Raw genomic sequence first — 20,192 nt, 5'->3', positions numbered from 1 at the left:
GAGGAAAGTTGTTGGAATGATATATGGAAATGGTAAAGAATGTTCTCAATCATTGTTTTGTCATTGATGTCAAACTTGCTACTTGCAGGAATGACAATTACTTTAGTGATCCAAATACTATCAATTAGTTGATTGACAAGGAGGAGGCGATCAATAAGATGTAACTAGTACACCTAGAGAAAGGTTGAAGTTATGATGTTGTAATGAAGTACAAGGATTAGCTAAGCCATTGATGAAAAAGTGTGTTGATGACATACAGAATTAAGACACAGAGAATGGGCACACTGAAACATATCAAAGATGTAAGGTTTTTAGCTAAGACATCTGTAAAACCTAATTAAAGTTCATTAGAGAGAAGGAGCCGAGCAAGCTAGTTGAAGCCGAGCAGATTCCTAGTTGAAGCCGAGCAAGATCAATATCAAGTGCCGAGTAAACTTCAGATGCCGAGTGATATCAAGTGTGGAGTAAACTTCAAGTGCTGAGTGATATCAAGTGCCGAGTAAACTTCAAGTGCCGAGCGATATCAAGTGCCGAGTAAACTTCAAGTGCCGAGTGATACAAGTGCCGAGCAAATATAGTTGTCGAGTAACACAGAGATGCCGAGCACTAGTAAAACCAATAGTGCCGAGTAACACAGAGATGCCAAGCACCAGTAAAAACAATAATGCCGAGTTGTTGCATTATTTTGAAAATCGAAGATTCGCCAAATCTAAGCTGACAAGGTTGTTATCTAGAAGTTTGTGAATTAAATGGAAGATAAGAATGATGAGCTGGTGGCACAGAACACTATGTAAAACATTTTTAAGAATACAACTGACGAAGTTTCTAGATGAGAACAAGATATGAGGTAGATACGTTGTATCCTACCTAATTCATTTTGAAACCCTAAAATTGGAGAGGGAGAATTGAGCGGAAAAGGCAAATCAGATTTCTATTTAAAGAGACATAAGTTCATAAAGAAGAGAGAGAGAGAGAGAGAGAGAGAGAGAGAGAGAGAGAGAGAGAGAGAGAGAGAGAGAGAGAGAGAGAGAGAGAGAGAGAGAGAGAGGCGATCAAGCATGAAAGCATAAAATGTTGAAGGAGGTGCTAAGGAGGAAAGAGAACATAGTTACTCTGTTTCAATAAGAAGACCCCAGATATGGATGCATTGGCATGATGAGTAAGAAGACTCAAAGAGACGAAGCTTGATAAGAAGACAAGCAATCAGAGCTGAAGTGATTGAAGCCAAGCATAAGGATTGAACTGAAAGTGTGATCTGAAATCTACAAAGTATGTTGTAAGTTTTATCAAATCAAAAGGCCATTATCGTTACTTTCTAGCAATTGTAACAGTTAGTTTAAATCCTATGGACTTAGTTTGGTTTGATAGCCATGAGATAAATCCTTTAACAGGGTGACATTCCAAGTGAATGTTCTAAAGTCCTTTAACCAGGCCCATTCCTAACAGTTTGGTGAAATCCTCTAACAAGGTCACATTTAACAGTGTGTTGTAAGCCTTTAACAGGGCAGGCTTTTAACAGGGCATCACTTTAGAAGAGTGAGAATCAAGTAGCATGTTACTGGTAGTTTTTCTCAAATTGGATTTTCACGTAAATCATTGTGTAATGTGTTGATCTTGCATGTTTTATCTTTGCATGTTGATTTACCATAACTTACTAATATGGTTGATTTAAGTTTGGATGGATGAAAAGTGCATAGATTTATTAAAAGTGTAGAAAAAGTATTATTAGGGCATTTGGACCTTGAATAACTGATTCACCCCCCTCCCCCCCCTTCTCAGTTATTCTAAAGAATTCTAACAATTGGTATCAGAGCTAAACTGCTGATTTAGTTTAAAGGAACTATAAGCAGAAAAGATCAAAATGCCTAAGAGAGAAGTTCCCAAGCTCAACAAAGACAACTTTGTTGCATGGAAAAGTTTGATGAAGCTACATCTTGGATCCATAGGAGATTATGCCAAAAATTCAATTGTCACTGAACATGTAGATCCAACTGGTACTCTTACTGTAGAAGACATGAAAAACAAGCAGGAACACAATCAGACAATGCTGGAGATTGCCTCTGCACTCAACTATGCTGAATTTGATGATATCAAAGGATGTGACACGGCATTCAAAATGTGGAAAGCCCTATTAGACATCTATGGAGGAGATCAGAATGTACAAAGAGCAAAAAGAGAAAGTCTTAGAGGAAAGTTTGATGATATGAAAATGGAGGAAAATGAGAATGTTGCTCAGTATGGCACAAGAATAAAAGAAATGGTAAGTGCAATAAGATGCTTAAGTGGTCAAGTGGATGAAGATACTGTTAATAGTAAGTTCTTAAGAACCTTGCTCCCTATCTATGCTATTAGAGTATCAACAATACAAGAACTAAGATGTATACCAAGAAACAATCCAAGTTTTGAAGGTATAATAGGTAGACTCACCGCATTTGAGTTATCTAATTTTGACAACTACAGACTAGAGAATGTTGAATCTGCCTTTAAGGCCAAGTTATCACTAAAAGATGCTGAACAAGTGAAATCAAAGAAAGGAAGAAAAATGAAGTATGTATCCAGTGACAGTAGCACTGATGAGGAAGATGTAGAACAATTGAAAGCATTGCTTGCTAGAAGATTTCACAGAGGTAAAGGAAAATTCGAAAGTAAGATTCCTATCATTTGTTTCAATTGCAATGAAGTAGGTCATATTGCTGCCAGGTGTGCACAGAAAAAGGATTACAAGGAAGGCAACAAAAACAAATTCAGAAGAGATGATGACAAGAGAGATTACAAAGAAAAAGGTAAGAAGTGTTACATTATTGAAGAAAATTCTGATGACAATGATGATGAAGTTGTTTATGTAGCCATGAAGGATCAATCTGATGAAGAAGAGCCCACAACACTGGTAACATGTATGAACAAGAATGACAGGTGGATCATAGACAGTGGATGCTCACATCACATGACAGGAGACAAAAGTAAGTTTGTTAACTTTACTCAGTATGATGGAAATAGTGTTAGATTTGGTAATGATGCTCCATGTCAAATCAAAGGAAAAGGTTTCATTAAGCTCATAGAACAGATTTCATGTGATAATGCATACTATGTTGAAGGATTAAACTACAATTTGCTGAGTGTCTCGCAGTTAGGCAATATAGGATGCAAAGTAGAATTTGGAAACAAAACTGCAAAAATCTATGATACTGATGGTAAACTGATAGGAAAAGGAGATCAAACAAGGAGTAATATGTTTTACCTTGATATGGATGATGTTTCTTGTTTTATTGCAAAATTTGATGATGAATGGTTGTGGCATAGAAGATTATGTCATGTCAACTTTGACAATCTGGTCAAGATCAGTAAAATGAAGAAAGTTAAAGGTTTACCAAAATTGAAGAAGCCTGATAATATCATGTGCAAACAATGTTAGCTAGGAAAGATGATAAAGTCAAGTTTCAAAAGAAAAACTAAACATCCAAAGAAGTACTTGAACTAGTTCATACTGATTTATGTGGTCCAATGGAAGTACAAAGCTATAGAGGAGATAAATACATAATGTTGTTTTTTGATGACTATTCCAGGATGATGATTGTTATGTTCTTAAAACAAAAATTTGATGATTTTCAAATGTTTAAGTGGTATGTGGCTAGAGTTGAAAAGGAAACAGGAAAAAGCTTGAAATGCCTAAGATCAGACAGAGGTGGTGAATTCACATAAAATGAATTCGAGATATTTTGTAATGATAAAAGAATCAAAAGACAAATGTCAGCTCCTAGAACTCCCCCACAAAATGGAATTGCTGAAAGAAGAAATAGATCTGTGATTGACTGTGCGAGAACATTAATGATGGAAAAGACTGTTACTCTAAAATACTGGAGAGAAGCTATATGTGTAGCTATTCATACACTGAACCGAGTACAAGTCAAGAAAGGTACAAATACAACACCTTTTGAATTATGGTATGGTCACTCACCCAATGTAAAACATTTCAAAGTATTTGATTGCAAATGTTTTATCTTTAAAGATGCTAGAAATGAAAAATTTGATGCAAAAAGCGATGAAGGCATATTCCTTGGTTATTCCACTAGAAGTAAGGCATACAAGTGTTTGAATACTAACACTAATAAAACTGTGGAAAGTGCAAATGTAAACTTTGATGAACATACAGAAGTCCAAGCTAAAGAACCAAAAAGAATGGATGAATATAGAACCTTTGTGTATTCTTATGAAGGAATGACTGATGAGGATGACGTCAATCAAATTGAAACTCAACAACAAGTTTTAGTTTTAGTCGACTCACGACCAATGAATGTCGAGCTGCATTCAGAAGTCGAGTTGCAGAATGAAGAAAATGCACAAATTGATTCTGAAGTCAATACATACGAAAGAGATGTAGAACAACCTGAAAACTCAGTACATAGTGACCCTGAATCAGAAATATCAAACATGGAAACAAGGACAGAACCAAGATTATCCAAATATGTAAAAAGACATCACCCTGCTAAACAGATAATTGGTGACAAAGATGCAAGACCAATGACAAGGAACAGACTAAGACATGAATCATGTCTAATCAGTAAATCTGAACCTAAGACAGTATATGGTGCATTACAAGATGATGACTGGTACAAAGCTATGGAAGAAGAGATTGATCAAATAAAGAAGAACAAAACCTAGAGTCAGGTTCCCAGACCAGTTGACAAGAATGTGATTGGCACCAAGTGGGTATTCAGAAATAAGCTAGATGGGAATGGTGAGATTACTAGAAACAAAGCTAGACTAGTATGCAAGGGTTATGCTCAAGAAGAAGGAATAGACTATGGGGAAACATTTGCCCCTGTTGCTAGAATGGAAGGAGTAAGAACTTTACTTGCATATGCTGCATATAAAGATTTTAAAGTCTATTAGATGGATGTAAAATTTGCTTTTTTAAATGGCATACTAGAAGAAGAAGTCTACATTGAACAATCAGAAGGATTTGTTGATGAAAACAACAAGGATATGGTTTGTAAGCTACATAAAGCACTCTATGGTTTGAAACAAGCACCTAGAGTATGGTATGAAAGACTTCACAAGTATCTAATACAAATAGGATTTGAAAGAACTGATGATAACAACAACATGTACATCAAAGCAGAAGAAGGTAAAGACATTATTGTATCTGAAATCTTTGTGGATGACATAGTGTTTGGTGGAAAGGAAGTGCTTTGCAAAAGCTTTGCTGCACAAAATGAAACATGAATTTGAGATGTCTATGTTTGGAGAAATCATATTCTTTGTTGGATTGCAAGTACATCAACTCAAACATGGTATATTTGTGACACAATCAAAGTACATCAAAGAGATTCTTAAAACATTTGGATTAGAGGAGTCCAAACCAGTCAGCACACCAATGGCAATAGGAAATAAGCTATCCAAAAATGATGAATCAGCTGAAGTCAATCAAACAATGTACAGATCCATGATTGGAAAACTACAATATGTTGTACATAGTAGACCAGACATAGCATTAGCAGTTGAAATAGTGGCTAGATTCTCTGCTAATCCTAAAGAAAATCATCTCATAGCAGTAAAAAGAATAATGAGATATCTTAAAGGAACTGATAACTTTGGTCTATACTACAAAAAAAATGGAAAATTTGAGCTCAATGCATATACAGATGCAGATTGGGGAGGCAACATTGATGATAGAAAAAGCACAAGTGGAGGTGCATTATTTCTAAGCAAAAGGCTAGTTACCTAGACTAGCAAGAAACAAACATGCACATCTCAGTCCACTGCAGAGTCAGAATATGTGACAGCAGCAGTCAATTGCACAAACATTGTGTGGCTCACACATCTATTAGAAGGAATGAAAGAAGAGGTAACAAAATGTGTGATATTGTATTGTGATAACACAAGTGCTATAAACATATCCAAAAATCCAGTAATGCATGCAAAAACCAAGCACATCACAATCAAGTATCATTATGTTAGAGAACTGGTAGAAGACAAACAAGTGAAGTTGGAATACATTCACACAAAGGAACAAACTGCAGATATCTTCACCAAACCATTGCCAAAGGATGCTTATGAATATCTTAGAGGCAAGTTGGGGGTAATACCCCTAACTCAAGCAGTTTAAAGCAATAAGGAAGCTGCCCTGCATCACCAGCAATGAATCATTGAAATATCAAAAGAATGATGTAGAGGATAACAACAGGAGCAGAAACTCCAAATCAGTCACAAGCATGGTGACAGAGGGAGAAAACAACAAGAAGCGAAAGCTCATATTTTGCATAATAAAGATGCTACATCTTTGGCATTTATGTCAAAGAGGGAGAAATGTGAAACCTGATCAATACAAAGCAAAAGGGAAATATATATGAAAGAGGGAGATATATGAGATCAACTAGTAAAGATGAAGCTAGCAAAGAAAAGTAGCAGATAACATATACAATCTAGGTGGTAACTAAGTTGATCGATTGATCAGTGTGGTTTGCCATCAATGCCAAAGAGGGAGATTGTTGGAAATGATTGAAAAGATCATGAAGAAAGTTGTTGGAATGATATATGGAAATGGTAAAGAATGTTCTCAATCATTATTTTGTCATTGATGTCAAACTTGCTACTTGCAAGAATGACAATTGCTTTAATGATCCAAATACTATCAATTAGTTGATTGACAAGGAGGAGGCAATCAATAAGATGTAACTAGTACACCTAGAGAAAGGTTGAAGTTATGATGTTATAATGAAGTACAAAGATCAGCTAAGCCATTGATAAAAAAGTGTGTTGATGACATATAGAATTAAGACACAGAGAATGGGCACACTGAAACATATCAAAGATGTAAGGTTTTTAGCTAAGACATCTGTAAAACCTAATTAAAGTTCATTAGAGAGAAGGAGCCGAGCAAGCTAGTTGAAGTCGAATAGATTCCTAGTTGAAGCCGAGCCAGATCAATATCAAGTGCCAAGTAAACTTCAGATGCCGAGTGATATCAAGTGCGAAGTAAACTTCAAGTGCCGAGTGATATCAAGTGTCGAGTAAACTTCAAGTGCCGAGCGATATCAAGTGCCGAGTAAACTTCAAGTGCCAAGTGATACAAGTGCCGAGCAGATATAGGTGTCGAGTAACACAGAGATGCCGAGCACCAATAAAACCAATAGTGTCGAGTAACACAGAGATGCCGAGCACTAGTAAAAACAATAATGCCGAGTTGCTGCATTATTTTGAAAATCGAAGATTCGCCAAATCTAAGCCGACAAGGTTGTTATCTAGAAGTTTGTGAATTAAATGGAAGATAAGAATGATGAGTTGGTGGCACAGAACACCATGTAAAACATTTTTAAGGATACAACTGATGAATTTTCTAGATGAGAACAAGATATGAGGTAGATACATTGTATCCTACCTAATTCATTTTGAAACCCTAAAATTGGAGAGGGAGAATTGAGCAGAAAAGGAAAATCAGGTTTTTATTTAAAGAGACATAAGTTCATGAAGAAGAGAGAGAGAGAGAGAGAGGTGGTCAAGCATGAAAGCATAAAATGTTGAAGGAGGTGCTAAGGAGGAAAGAGAGCATAGTTACTCTATTTCAATAAGAAGACCCCAGATATGGATGCATTGGCATGATGAGTAAGAAGACTCAAAGAGACGAAGCTTGATAAGAAGACAAGCAATCAGAGCTAAAGTGATTGAAGCCAAGCATAAGGATTGAACTAAAAGTGTGATCTGAAATCTGCAAAGTATGTTGTAATTTATATCAAATCAAAAGGCCATTATTGTTACTTTCTAGCAATTGCAACAGTTAGTTTAAATCCTATGGACTTAGGTTGGTTTGATAGCCATGAGATAAATCTTTTAACAGGGTGACATTCCAAGTAAATGTTCTAAAGTCTTTTAACCAGGCCCATTCCTAACAGTTTGGTGAAATCCTCTAACAAGGTCACATTTAACAGTGTGTTGTAAGCCTTTAATAGGGCAGGCTTTTAACAGGGCATTACTTTAGAAGAGTGAGAATCAAGTAGCATGTTACTGGTGGTTTTTTTCAAATTGGGTTTCCACATAAATCATTGTGTCATGTGTTGATCTTGCATGTTTTATCTCTGCATGTTGATTTACTGTAACTTACTAATATGGTTAATTTAAGTTTGGATGGATGAAAAGTGTATGGATTTATTAAAAGTGTAGAAAAAGTATTATTAGGGCATTTGGACCTTGAATAACTGATTCACCGCCCCCCCCCCCCCCCCCCCCCCCCCCCCCTTTCTCAGTTATTCTAAATAATTCTAACATTCTCCTCTCTCTTTAGTCTTCATCCTGTAATCATTCAAGACATCAATTCAAGAATTATAAATTGCTAATTCAAAATCATCAAGTGACTGTTAGGGATTTTATCAATGTTAGAATAATTAAATTTACATGCTCATCATATATTTACACCGACTATAATTAACTAACTCAATTTCACATGATCATGAATAAATTGATACAAGGGCTATAATTAACTAACTCACTTTCATATGATAATTACAACAACTATAATTAACTAACTCAATGTCACATGATCATGAAGGAATGAGCAACGATTATAATTAACTAACTCATTTCTACATATTATAACAACTATAATTAACTAACTCAATTTGACATGATCATGAAAAAATAATTTGGTTCAACGGCTATCATTAGTTTTAAAATTTAGGGCAAATTTTGGGATGTAACATACCCACCCCCTTAGATTTTTCATCGTCCTCGATGAAAATAATAACATATTGTACTTAATCATTTAAAATAAAATAAATAAAGTATTTATTTTTCAACTTCAGAGAAAAGGTAGGGATATCTTTGAAAAATATCATGATAATCTTCCCAAGTGGCATTATCTTCTATGTACTAGTCCCACTGGACCTTGCACTATGTTACTTCTTGATTTCGTAAGTGTAGCTTACATACCTCGAGTATTCTAAGTAGCTTTACCTCTACAACTCCTGGCTCTCACACTTGTAGTAATTTCCAATCAATCATATGCTCATGGTGACTAATAAACTTTTTAAGGTAAGACACATGGAAGATGTCATGCATCCTGGCAAGGGCTGGTTGTAAAGAAATCTTGTAAGCCATTGGGTTAAAAAACTCCAAAAATTCAAAGGGTCCTACATATCTTAGAGCTAACTTAGCATTCTTGCCAAATTTGATAGTGCTTTTCTAAGGTTTAACCCTTAGTAACACCTTGTCCCCTACAAAGAATTCTTTGGGTTTTCTTTTAGCATCAGCATAACTCTTCTATCTGTCATTTGCTTCGTCCAATCTCTGATGAATCTGAAGTACCTGCTCTTCCACCTCCTGAAGCATTTCAGGCCCGACAACGATCCTCCAACTTACTAGAGTTCTACACTTACAACCATACAAAACCTCAAAAGGAGCCATTTTAATTGAAGACTGATAAGATTTATTATATGCAAATTTGACCAAAGGCAAGTATGTTTCCATTGATACCGTCGATCCGTACAATATAACCTTAGGAGGTCCTCTAATACTTGATTTACTCACTCAGTCTGACCATCTGTTTCAGGATGATAGGTTGAACTTATATTCAATTTGGTGCCCAAGGCTGTAAATAATGTTTGCCAAATTCTGGAAGTTATCCTAGCATCACTAACTAAAATAATTTTCTTTGGAACCGCATGTAAACTAAAAATTTCTTTTATGAACTAATGAGCAATCTTAGGTGCTCCATTAGATAAATTCCCTGGTATGAAATGTGCAACCTTAGTCAATCTATCAACTACAACCAAAATAGTATTGTGTTGATTCTGAGTCATAGGTAGCCCTTTTACAAAATCCATGGATTTTACCTACCACTTCCATTCAGGTACCTCATTTGGATGTAACAAACCTACTGGGTACTGATGTTCTACCTTCACTCTCTGACATTCTAAATAACCTGCTACAAACTCGATTATTCCCCTTTTCATTCCCTTCCAGAAGTATAAAGGTTTTATATCAGATAACATTTTTGTTACTCCTGGATGTCCCGAGTATGGAGCTAAGTGATATTCACCTAAAATTAATCTTCGTAGTTCAAGATTATTTGGTACATAGATTCTATGGCGATATCTCAACAATGCATCTTCTTCTAGGCTAAACTATGAATACTTGGGATCCTGCAGATCTCTAATAAGTGCCATGTTGAATCTGTGTAAAACTCATCATGTTCCAAATGTTGTAAAATTTGGTCTCTCAATTTGAAATTTACCGTAGTCATTGCTGAGATGTGTCTTCTTCGGCTTAGGGCATCAGCGACCTTGTTTTCCTTTCCTTTAGTGTAGCTTATGTCGAACTCATAATCTGCCAAAAATTCCAACCATCTCCTTTGTCTAGCATTAAGATTCTGTTGGCTAAAAATATATTTTAAACTTTGATGGTCGAATTTGAGCTCAAAAGGTTTTCCAATTAAATAATGTCTACACATTTGCAAAGCATGCACTATTGTTGCTAGTTCAAGGTCATGGGGTGCATAATTTTGTTTGTAATTTTTTAGTTTCCTAGACTCATAAGCAATGACTTGTTCTTCGTAAATTAATACACTCCCCAAAACTTCACCTAATGCATAAGTGATAACCATAAATTGTTTCTACGGATTAGGTACCCTCAAAAAAGGTGCAGTACTAAATTTTTCTTTCAAAAACTCAAAAGTTGATTGACACTTTTCCATCCAAACAATTTTCTTTTCCTTCCTGTGGAGTGATGTGATAGGATAGGCTATTCTTGAGAAATTTCTAACAATTTTTTATGTAGAATCTAGCTAATCCCATAAAGCTCTTAACTTCAGATACGTTTCTAGGTATGGGCCACTCTTTGATTGCTTTAATCTTAGATGGATCTACTACTATACCCTGTGCTGAAATAATATGCCCTAGATACTGAATTTCTTTCTATTAAAAAGTACACTTAAATAATTTCCCATATAACTTGTGTTTTCTAAGTCTTTGCAAAACTATTTCTAAGTGTCTATGATGTTCCTCTTCATTCTTGGAGTATATTAAAATGTCATCTATAAAGACCAATACAATTTTTTCCAAACAATCCTGAAATATATTGTTCATTAAATTCATGAAAGCTACAGAGTATTAGTTAATCCAAATGGCAATACTGTAAACTCATAATGTCCATACCTAGTTCTAAAAGCAGTTTTATGTATGTCCTCGTCCTTAATTCGCAGTTGATGGTATCCTAATCTTAGATCAATTTTTGAAAACACAGTCACACCCTTCATTTGGTCAAAAAGATCATCTATCCATGGCAATGGGTACCAATTTTTTATGGTGACTTTATTAAGCATCCTGTAATCTATACATAGTCTCATGGTTCCATCCTTCTTTCTTGCAAATAACATTGGGGCTCCCCATGGTGAGACACTAGGTCAAATCATCTTCTTATCCAACATATCCTGTAGTTGAATCTGTAATTCCATTAACTTTGTGGTGGTCATTCTGTATGGGGCCTTGGATATGGGTTCCACTCCTGGTATTAAGTCTATGGTAAAATCAAATGCCCGAGAAGGAGGTAATCCAGGAAGTTCCTCAAGAAACACATCTTGATAATTCTTCAAATAAGGATATTTTTCTTCAAAACATTCTTTTAGTTTTTGCCTGATTTATCCATCTTCATAAATATAATCATCCCCATATGTGGATTCCCTTATATCTTCAACCTTAACTGCAAATATTTCACAGCCTATCCTTCCATATCTCTTAAGTTGCATCGCAGAAATCTACTATGATCTAATTTCGTGTTTGATCCCTGAAATACTTGTGGGTCTACCTTGATCAAGAGGTAGAATGTTTTCTTTACTTTGGTTCCTAGAAAGACTAAAAAATAGGAGGAACTTGAGCACACACCTGAGGTTAGATATTTGCTGACTGAATTTCAAGATATTATCTCAGATAATGTACCTAATATATTACCCCCTATGAGAAGTATAAGTCATTGTATGGATTTGATACCTCAAGCTAGTTTGCCTAATAAAGCACCGCATAGATTAACACCTACAGAGAATGAAGAATTGAATAAAAAAGTGCAAGAATTTATTGAGAAAAGGTTTTATTAGAGAAATTTTGAGTCCTTGTGTATCACCTGGTGTATTGGCACCTAAGAAGAATGGAGAATGGAGGATGTGCACCAATTCTAGAGCTATAAAAAGAATGATAGTGAAATATAGGTTTCATTTGCCTAAGAAGGATGACATTATGGATAGACAGAGTGGAGCAAAGTATTGTACAAAGATTGATTTAAAAAGTGGTTATCATCATATTAGGATTATAGAAGGGGATGAATGGATAACTAATTTTAAGACTAATGAAGGTTTGTATGAGTGGTTAGTTATGTCTTTTGGTTTAACTAATGCATCTAATACTTTTATGAGATTGGTGAATGAGGTTCTAAAGAAGTTTTTGGGTAAGTTTTTGATTATATACCTTGATGACATACTAATATATAGTAAGAATAAAGAAGAACACTTAATGCATATCAAACAAGTGTTGCAGAGGTTGAAGGAAGAGAAGTTGTTGATGAATTTAAAGAAATGTTATTTTCTAGAAGATGAGATTGTGTATCTTGGTTTTGTGATTTATCTTGATGGATTGAAGATGGACCCTGAAAAGTTAAAATTTATTCTTGATTGGCCTACACTTGAGAATGATGGATAACTTAGATCTTCTCATGGTTTGGTAAGTTTCTATAGGAAGTTTATCATAAATTTTAGTTCAGTATGTAATGCAACAATAAAACCAATGAGAGGTGATAAAAAGGAATTCATATGGACACATGGAGAAAATATATTTTTTGAAACATTGAAGGAAAAAGTCACAAAATTACTTGTTTTTTCTTTACTTGATTTTAACAAAAAACTCAAGTTTACTGTGATGCTAGTAGGAATGCCATTAGCATTGATTTGATTCAAGAAGTCAAGCCTATAGATTTATATAGTAAGAAATTGAATGATTCTAATAGAGAATAATTAGTTTATGATCAATAATTTTATGCAATTATACAAGCTTTAAAAAAATGGAGACATTATTTGATGCCTAGAGAATTTGTTGTGTACACTGATCATAAAGCTTTATAGTATATGGGAAGTCAAGATAAGTTGAATTAGATACATATGAAGGGAGTTGAATGCATGCAAGACTTTTCTTTTATGTTGAAACATAAGAGTAGACCGTCAAATAAGGTAGTAGATGCATTGAGCAGAAGAAGAAGTCTGTTGACAAAGATGAGAGTTGAAGTGCTTGGATTTGAAGAACTTGTATGAAGCTAGCCCATATTTTGCAAAACCTTAGAAAGCTTGTAAGAATCTTGTAACTTGTGAACAAGATAAGTAGGTTGATTATTTTATTCAGGAAGACATGTTGTTTAAAGGACTTCAGTTGTATATACCTAGAGGATCTATGGGGGAGAATATCATTTAAGAGAAACATGGTGGTGGACTTACCAGATATTTTAGGATTGACAAGACAATAAAGTTGGATTTAGAGAGATACTTTTGGTTACAAATATATAAGGATGTTCAGAAGATGGTAAGAGGTTGCAAAATTTGACAAGTTGCTAAAGCAACTAGTCAAAATGTTGGATTGTATACCTTTGCCTATTCCACGTAGACCTTGGGAAGATACTAGTGTGGATTTTGTTCTGGGACTACTTAGAACTTAGAGAGGTAATGATTATATCCCTATAGTAGTTGATAGGTTTTTTAAAATGACACATTTCATATCTTGTAGGAAGACATCATATGCAATACATATATCAAACTTATTTTTCAAAGAAATTGTGAGACTACGTGGATTTCCTAAAACTATTGTTTCTGACAAAGATACTGAGTTTACTGGTTATTTTTGGAGAAGACTTTGAAAGAAGTTGAATATTGAACTTAAGTTTAGTTCTATTTTTTATCCACAGACCAAAGTTTTGAATAAAAGGTTAGATAACCTTTTGAGATGTTTGATTGGAGATAAACCTTCTAATTGGAACTTGGTTTTGGTACAATAAGAGTTTGCATATAAGAGTTTAGTGAATAGAAATCCTAAGATGACTCTTTTTGAGATTGTAAATGACATTAGTCCTAGAGAAACTATTGAGATAAGGAAATTGGTGTGGGGTAGGAAATGTGAATCAAGGAGATAAAACCTAAGTTCATCACATAACCTACACACATATGTGTACTTTCTTATAAGTGTGTGATATAGAAAGGGGTAGATAAGACTATGATTGATCTTCATAAACTCACCATCATAAGGAAATTTAATGCATTAATGGATAGAAGAAGCAATAGCTTGCATAGTAATCAACCAAGGTAAGCCAAGCTTCACTTGAAATTGATCAGAAGTAGGAATGACCGCAAAGGTAGTATTCACCACTTTACCACAGATTTCAATAGGACAAGAGATGGAAGCATGCGAAGGATACAAGAAACCATTACAACTCTGAGTATGAGTTGAATCATAAAAGTCACATTGTCTCTCTTTATTATAAAGACGTTCCTCAGTAATGATGTTAAACATAGAAGTAGGATCAACAAGACACCCATAAGAAGGATATTTAGCAATCTGAGTAGCAATATAGAGAGGACCTTTGGGGCCTTAAAATGTATTAGCATTAGTGAAAATGATAGTAAGGGCTCTAGTATGCTTACACTTTATTTTAGGTTCATCATTAGATGAAGAGGGAATGCCTTCCTTAGGTGGAGGTGGAGGTTGAATTACACATTCCACAACATTAACAATAAAAATAATTACATTGTCATAAAGTATAATAAGCAACATTCACTTTAGGAGGAATAGAAGAAGAAGGATGTTGAACAATAGTGTTTTTAATATGTTGAGGCAAAGGATTAGTATAGATTTGAAGATTTTGATTAGCAGTTGCCACATTTATTTTTTTCCACTATTTTGATCCTCAATAGATAAAGCATTACCATCAATCAAATCCTAAATCTTATGTTTCAAAGAGTATTAGGTTTCAATATCATGTCCATGCTAGCAATGAAATTAACAAAAAGGTTGAAGATTAAAACATGGACTTGATGTAGAAGGAAAAAGTGGTTTAACAGGAGGAAGCGTAATCACATTAGCACTAATCAACCTAGTCACAGTGGAATGTAGAGAATTGGAGAGAGGAGTAAACTTACGATTCATCTAAAAAATAGAGGAAGAAGTAGTGGCACTATGAGAGGCAACAACTACTTGATCATCTACAATATTTGTGGTTTTTTTCATCTTGACACACTTGTTAGGTTTGTGGAATTTGCTAGGATTAGGTGTGGTATCATTCTTATCAATGGTATAGGAGCCATTGGAGTGGTGCTCTCAAATTGACTCACTTATAATTCATAATGATGAAGTGTTGCACAAAGTTGTGAAAAAGAGGTAAACTTAGTAAGCATAATCTTAGCTCTACTATTTTTTTGTAAATTTGCAAAAAACATATGTTATATATAAATATCAGGCGCGTGATAAGAAATTTGAGCATGCAAATGCTTAATCTACCAATAAAATCAAGCACTTTCTCTTTAGGACCTTGTTTACAATGTATCAAATTAGTCAAAGGAATAGAAGGACCAATATTATTCTAAAATTGTTGTATAAAGGCATTATAAAGTTTATGAAATGAATCAATAGAATAAGGTGCAAAAAGAAATTCCACTGTAAAGCTTTGATACAAAAAGTGCAAGCAAACAACTTAGCTAAAATCCTATGGTCATGAGCATAGTCACTACATAGAACTTGAAATGTCTTAAGATGTGTCCCATGATCACCTTTACCATTGTAAGTGTAAAGGCGAGGTGCATAAGCTTGTAAAGGAGTAGAAGTATGGATAATGTCAAAAGATAAAGGATTGCCCATATTACATGTAGGAACATTGAACTTAGATTGAGTGAAATGAACAAGTTGTTGTTGCAAAGAACACACTGTCTCAACCAAACTAAGGATGGTGGAATCATTTGAAGGGATAGATGGAATAGGAACATTGGACACACTAGGAAAATTGTATAAATTATCTAGGGAAGAAACTACAAGTGGAACACTGGAAGCCATAGTTGAAGGGTTGGGATAAGTAAAAGGAACATTATTATATGAAGGTTGTGAAGTTGGTAATAAAATAGGTGGAACATTCAAAGGCAAAGATGGAATAGGAAGACCACTAAGAGAATTAGATATCTGAGAAGTAGACATAATAGGAGGAATATGAGTGGAAATGCTAGAGATAGGCATAGAGGCAAGCAGAACAAGGTCAATAGTAGAAATAGGAGGAGTCACTCCTAGTTTGAGTATGGACAAGGTGAGTAAGAATACACAAAATATTAACACCATGTTCATCATTATGGATCAATTTTTTAAGAGCATAAAAAGCAATAATAGTTTTAGGGTTGTGATTTTCTTGTAAAATCCAATCATGCATTTTATCAATTTTAGTAGCAAGCTTATCAACTTGTTCAAGGGGAACTCTTAAAGCCTCATCTTCGTCATGAGATGAGTGAGAAGAGTCTGTATTGCATAAAAATGTAACCAAGGAATAAATGATAAGCAACTAATGTTTATTCCTACATGTTCATGCAAACATCAAATATGAAAGACAACATGTAAATAAGGATAACATGAAATCAAAATAGCTTAATCTACTCAAAATAACACTAATGCAAACCTCACAAAATCACCAAGTGGTTGATGATTCCATGTTGTGGGATGTGGTTGCTCACAAATCCTATAGCATAACAATGGGCTAGATAGTGCTTCTTAAAAATTAGGAGAGAACTCTCCTTTTATAGGAAATGAGATGAAACAGACGGTTGAGATTCTATGCAAGATGAAGGGCTAGGATCTCTCAAGATCAATGAGGTGTCCATAAGGTGGAGGCCAAGTGGACTCCATGTGGATTAGGGTTTTTGACCATTCAAAGGGGGGAACATGCTCACACATGTGTGAACAACCTTTGATGTGATAGGTCAATGGCAGGTGTAAGAGGTGTGAGAAGCATGGTTTCTCACACATGTGTGAGACACCTTGATTCTCGTGTGAAGGGGGGACAAACATGTAAGAGGTGTGAAAGGCACGAGGGGTGTGGGAAGTGTGAGTGTTCCTGAGGATTCCTCACACATATGTGAGCATACACTTAGGATTAAACGGGGATTAGCAAGATGATTATGAAAAGTAAGTGGGATTAGGTAGTGGGTAGGATTAGAATGATGGGTTAGGTTAGGAAAGTGAGGTTGGGTGAGGGTTAAAGTTAGGAGCCATGTGCTCAAATAGGATTAAATTTAATATTTAATTCCAAGTGGGATTAGAAGGGGATTACTTAAGTAAACGAAGTACTTTACGTAATTAAAAGGAATGGGTTAAGATGTAAGTGGGATGAGGGGAAAGGCTAGGATTTAAATAAACCTTAGTTTATTTAAATCAAGGAAAGGCAAATATAATTAAATAAATGTAAATTTATTTAATTAAAGGTAGGGTAATTAAATAAATAATAAATATCTATTTAATTGGTTAGGAAAAGGGGATTTGGACAATTTTAGGTGTCTACATTTTGCCCCTCTTTGATATAGCATTAGTAATGTTATATCAAAGAAAAATAAAATATAGTGGCTGGGAGGATAAGATTAGTAGCATGATGCCCTAGTCATGGAAGGATGAGGAATGATGACGAGGGTGGAAGGGTATGCCCCCTCGAGAGGACATGTGGGTTAGGAGAAAACAGATGTTCTCTCGAAATGGATGGGAGTGTGGAAGGGAGGGGAAAATGATAAGATTGATAAAGGTATGCTACAATGGTGTAAACAACCTAAGTTTGATATTGTATTCAACACTATGCACCAAGGTATGAGGAACCAAGATGACAATGTGTCAAGTACGTGATAAAAAAGGGGTCTAATACAACCATATGCCTTATGAAACCATGATATGGAAGACCATGATTCCTGGGGACAATAGGATGCAAAGACCATGAAAATGGAGAAAATACTAATGCATACAAGTAACAAGCAATCATGCACAATAAACCAAAAGTAAACCAACATTTTTCCCCTAGTCAAGCTGAAAACCAATTAATGGATTGATTGATGATGATTGATTGAGGATGGAAAAACTAATGATAAGCACAATGCACATCCAAGGATTGGAAAGGATACATCCCATGATAATGTTTGAAAATGGCCAATGGGTTAACAATTGATTGGGTCAAATTGATGAATTGATTAAGGATTGATGTACAAGATTGCAAGATTAGTATTGATTGCACATTGATTTTTTTTTTTTGAGGTTTTTTTATTTTTATGGGGAGTTGGATGAATAGATGAAAGTGAAATGCAAGTAGAAGAATGAATGTGGATGAGATTGGAAGAATAATGGTGATAGGATGAAGAATGATGAGAATAGAATATAAATTGATTTGATGTGAAAGGATTAGAAGAATGGAAAATTGATTGAATTAGAGGATAAATGAATTTGATTGGAGTGGAAGAATTAGATTGAATGTGATATGAATGAATGTGGGATAGAATGGATTGGGACCAATGACAAGGGAGAGTCAAGGCATGGTAAATGGAGGAAAAGCAATGTGAGCCGGTGGATGAAAGGAATGGTGAAAGGATATAAGGGGTCAAATTATGGTATCAGAAAATGTGGAGCCAAGGACCATGTTTTGATGCAGTCCAAATGCCCCATACCAAGGATAGGAAACTAGAAGGAAATATGGTGGGAAAGGATGCATGGAAAGATGGTACAAAGGCTAGTGTATGGAGGAAGAGAAGGCATGTGCTCTTCTGAAGCATGTATGAACATTTTGGTATTGTGCCTCTAATAGTGATCACGAGCATGGGTATGAAAGTGGGATGAATATGGGATATGGGAGGGAGGGTATGGAAAAGGGGGAATGATATGAAGAGTATGGATGACATGTGGGATATGAAGTGGAGGAAATGGAAGGGATAACCAAGATCAAGTACATGTGAAAGGGGGATGGAAGTATGTAGGAGTATGGATGGAAAATGGACAAAATGAACATGACAAGGACTATGGGATGCAAGATATGGATAAAATGTCAAGACCAAATATATGGAATAATTATGGATGTATATAGGATAATGTATGGATAATGAGAAAGGGACATGGAAAGTGCATATGGATAGATGAAAGGAAAGTGAAAGTCAATATCAAAGAGGGAAGTATATGATGAATGATAGATGGAAGTAGGGAAGATATGTAAGGAAGAGTGGTATGGATGGAGCTTGCCTCCAGTGTAGAGTGCAAGTGGAAGAGGAAAAGTGAATGGATGGATAAGTGGAAGTGGAAGATATTGGATAAAAAGGCAGGACTCAAGCATCTAGATACATGGATGGTATCCCTTGATATTTATTTTCTTTTTTCTTTGTTATTTTCAAGGAATTTGTACTAGTTTCTCATAGATGTTGGTAAGATAGTGGAAAGATGGATGAAGTGTGTTGGGAAATGGAGGACAATGACCTATGAAAAAGTTTGGATTAAGGGGGTGGAGTGGATGGAAGGAAAACATGGTTGATGGATGCTAGGTTGGAAGACTTGTGAATGAGTGGATGAAGGAACTGGAAAGATTGTCATTGGTACACACCTTGAAGGGTGATGGAAAGGAGGAAATTGTGGAGGATATGTAGGATAAAGTTTGGATTTTGGGATATAGGGACCCAAAATGGATGAAGGAGATGATGGATTTGAGATGGTGGATTTGAGTATATAAGGACCCAAAATGGATTTGGAAAATGGAAGCTTCGATGATTTATGAATGAGGGAAGCCTTTGGATTAGCAAAATTGGATGTCATTTTGAATCTTTCTTTGAGATTCATTGCTACATTAAGTAGCTTTGGGATCCACAAAATTTTTGAATTTTTTATTTTTAGCCTTTGTGGCCTTTGAGTTCTATTTTGGATCATATTTTTCTTTTCTTGGACATGTCTTTTAGAGGGGACATGTTGATCCTTGGGCTTTTGTGGATTTTTGGCTTTATTCGCTTTTTCTTTGGCATCCAATTTGCTTCCATTGGCCATGGTATGGGTGCATGAAGATAAATGGTATGGAGAGCTTATGGGTGAAATTATGGATGGTAAACATGGGAATGAGTTCAAGGATGTGTGCCTTTGTTGATCTTTAATAAGTATATGAGGAGATGAAGTGGAAAACATGGATATGGTGGATGG

Source organism: Cupressus sempervirens, chromosome 1 (genome assembly GCF_028749045.1).
Source record: "Cupressus sempervirens isolate cs-2001-9-10 chromosome 1, ASM2874904v1, whole genome shotgun sequence".
Lineage (NCBI taxonomy): Eukaryota > Viridiplantae > Streptophyta > Pinopsida > Cupressales > Cupressaceae > Cupressus > Cupressus sempervirens.
The sequence above is the reverse complement of the archived record's forward strand: the minus strand, read 5'-3'. Positions refer to the sequence as shown.